This window comes from Austrofundulus limnaeus, unplaced genomic scaffold (genome assembly GCF_001266775.1).
Source record: "Austrofundulus limnaeus strain Quisiro unplaced genomic scaffold, Austrofundulus_limnaeus-1.0 Scaffold356, whole genome shotgun sequence".
NCBI classification, from domain to species: Eukaryota; Metazoa; Chordata; class Actinopteri; order Cyprinodontiformes; family Rivulidae; genus Austrofundulus; species Austrofundulus limnaeus.
The window spans coordinates 478,903-482,414 of NW_013952758.1; the positions used below are offsets into that span (position 1 = coordinate 478,903).

The following is a 3,512-nucleotide window of genomic DNA, read 5'->3' on the forward strand; positions in this document are numbered from 1 at the left end:
GCGAGGCTGCCATGCAACGGCGCCACCAGACCCTCTGACCACCATCAGTAGGCAAGGTGGGTGAAGTGTCTTGCCCAAGGRCDCAACGACTGAGACGGCTGGACGGGGGATCGAACCAGTGACCTTCCGGTTCCAGAACGACTCCCCAACCACTCTGCCACAGTCGCCCCTGAGATCTGTCCTCTCTTCTCCTGTAACTTTGATAAACATTCTCTGATTATCAAAATGYGTAATACTTTCAGTTAAGAGAACGCAAATCAAATAAGAGAAGATTCTTCTATTTTTTATCTGATTTAGAAGGAAAGTGGCCTTGGGTGGCCTAAATTCATTTCTAAGTGGAACAGAGTTTTTGTCCTTTTGAAGGCCCATCAGAGGACTGAGAGTCCAAGATAGTTCCTTGATAATTTGACTCGAGGTGACCCCTACATATGCGACTAGGTGCAACCAATATAAGTTGTGGGGGGGGGGGACTTGGTTGACCTGATCGATAGCCCCTCATCAGGGCTAAACAACCAATGAAAATCTGAAGCTCCTATGTTTAAGAGTTTTTGAGCAATAACCAGTATTTATTAGTTTTTTGTGTACAAAAATCTAGTGGTGGGGCGGCGCCCCCATTGACCAGCCGCCACTGGGTGAACTAATCTTTGTCGTAACATGTTTTGGGGTTTTAAAGCCACTGGGACGTCATATTTAGAGAATAAACTTCTCAGTTTCTCTGAAACTCCTGCCACATATTGAATGATGACTGGTTTGGGTCTGGGTTTAGTATCTTCATTTTCTGTTCGTTGTTGGCCGGAATCCTGTTTGGGTTTCTTGTCTGCTTTCAGAAAAGCCCAGTTAGGATAATTACACAGTTCCAAGGCCTGTCTAGTGTGTGACTCCTCTTTCTCTCTGGCTCCTGTGTTTGTGGGGACATTGTCTGCTCTGTGGTACAGAGTTCTGATGACTCCTAACTTGTGTTCCAGTGGGTGATGGGAATCAAAATGCAAATACTGGTCTTTATGGGCGGGTTTATGATACACGTTAATTTCCAACCATCCTCCATCTGAAACTGAGACTTCACAGTCCAGGAACGCCAACCTGCCATCTTTTACATCCTCTCGTGTGAACTTTATATATTTATCCACAGAGTTGATGTGATCAGTGAAATGTTGGACTTCCTGGAATTTAATTTTAAAGCAGGTGTCATGAATACACCTGAACCAATGGCTCGATGGTGTCACTGTAAAGGACATCAGAGCTCTCTTTTCCACCTCCTCCATGTACAGGTTTGCAACAATAGGGGAAACTGGGGAGCCCATAGCACAACCATATTTCTGCCCATAGTATTGCCCCCCAAATGTGAAATAGGTTGATTCTAGACACAGTTTCAGAAATTGACACTGTTGTTCTGTGGAAAGAGTGGTTCTGCGGCTAAGAGTGATGTCTGATTTTAATCTTACACAGACCACATCCACTGCCTTATCAACAGGAACACATGTAAAGAGTGATGTGACATCAAAGGAGACCATAGTTTCATCCGTCTCCATGATGGCATCCCTCACYTTGTTCACAAAGTCCATGGTATTCTGTATGTGATGATCTGACATGCCAACTAATGGACCAAGTACTGACGCTAGATATTTGGAAACATTGTAAGTGAYAGAGTTAATCATGCTAACAATAGGTCTTACCRGTACATCCTGTTTGTGAATTCTGGGTAAACCATACAGACTAGGAGTGGCCTCAGGTCGGTAACAGTGTGTGGTACAGAATGCAGTTAATATCCTTGTCCTGTTCTAACTTTTCCAGGCACTCTATCAACTTCTTCTTGTATTCACTTCCTGGATCTCTTTTCAGTGGCTCGTATGTGGTCATGCCACTAAGGAGCGTCATAACCTTCTCATGGTAGTCTTTCTGGTTATAAATCACTGTGCACCTTACTTTGTCTGCTGAGAGGATGATGTTTTTGTCCTTGCTGAGGGTGGTGAGCGAGACTCTCTCTTCTCTACTAATGTTGGAAGGTGGTGGTTTGGCATTGCTGTGACAAGCTGAAACTTTGTTCCTAAGTTGTTCTGCTTCAAATTCTGGGATTTTGTTGTTGCGAATGGCTGATTCTGTGGCTGTGATCATCTCAACCAGAAGAATTCTTCTTGGTGGGACCTCAAAGTTCAGTCCCCTGGACAGCTTTTCGATTTCTGTCTGGGTGAGTTCTCTGTCAGATAAATTCTTCACCCACTTCTCTGTCTCCCTGGCATTTTCTTGTGCTCCTGTGTGTTCCACCTTCTGTGAGTTGTTGGAATTACGACGGGACTGTCGAGTTACCAGTAAAGTGAACTTCTTTTGTTGTCTGGTTTTGGATTTCATATGCTGAACTAAACCTGCCTTTTCTGTAAAATCCATAACCTGTTGGAATGTGGTCTGATCTAGATGTTTTGCTAATTCTTGTCGGATGTGTTCCTCTTTGGCTTCTATAGTTTCAATGGTAAAGTTGGTCTGTATTACTCATTCGTTCAAAAGCTGGGTCTGTGCCCTCTGTAAGATCTTACTTGCCCATTGTCCACCAACAGATGATTTAAGCTGAAGGCTTCTAGGAAAGATGCCATTCTGTCTGCAACGATGATTAATTCTCAGATGGTGTCTGTAGTCCGCCTTCTTTCTTGCTGTTTGCTCAGACTCTCGAACTAGTTTCAGGCAATCCTGGCCAAAGTGGTTCAAAATGTCCTGATGCATCTCAGTAATCCGGGTAGAAAAATTCAAAAGAAAAAATAAGTAGTTCCTCTGGATGGGTTCTTCTTTACAGAAACGTTTTGTTTCCTCCAAGAGAATTCTTCTACCAACACAAAGAGGGAAAGAGGGGCATTTTTTTCCTAACACTCTTAATGATCAAATCAAGGACCAACTAGCCACTCGAGACGAACCAGATAATCTCAAAGATCGCATTAAATTGGCCATCCAGATCGATATTCGCCTCCGAGAAAGAAAACCATCAAAGAACTACAGTCCCCAGAATACCCCGCTGCTGTCTCCTCCATTTCCAGATCCGGTGAGTTCTTCTTCTGTTTCCATTTCAGGGACTTGTGCTACTGGCGTTGAGCCCATGCAAATAGGTCGTACCAGACTCACTCCTGAGGATAGACAACAAAGATTTCTTGCTAAAGAATGCATTTACTGTGGTAAAACGGGACACTTCATTGCCACCTGTCAGCTTCGTTTAAAAGCGGGATCCCATCAGTAGAACAGGAGATATGGGTGGGTGCTGCAATTTTTTCTCCTGTAAATCGCCTTACTGTTCAATCCATTTTATGTTGTAACAACATTAACCTCCCCATTTTGGCACTTATTGATTCGGGGGCCGAACAAAACCTCATCAGTGAAAATCTAGTGGAACAACTGGGCATCAACACCGAGAAATTAACACAACCTCTCTCCATGGCAGCACTCACCGGTGAGACTTTTTCCACGGTCACTTACAAAATATTTTCTCTACACGTTACCTCAGGCAACACCACGAGAAGGGTTAGTTTTTTGTT

General features: G+C 43.8%; 1 pseudogene; it reads right to left on the reverse strand.

The window, feature by feature from the left end:
* Window positions 1-635: 635 nt before the first annotated feature.
* LOC106528017 (uncharacterized) lies at window positions 636-2,346 on the reverse strand (annotated as a pseudogene).
* Between the last annotated feature and the right edge of the window lie 1,166 nt (window positions 2,347-3,512).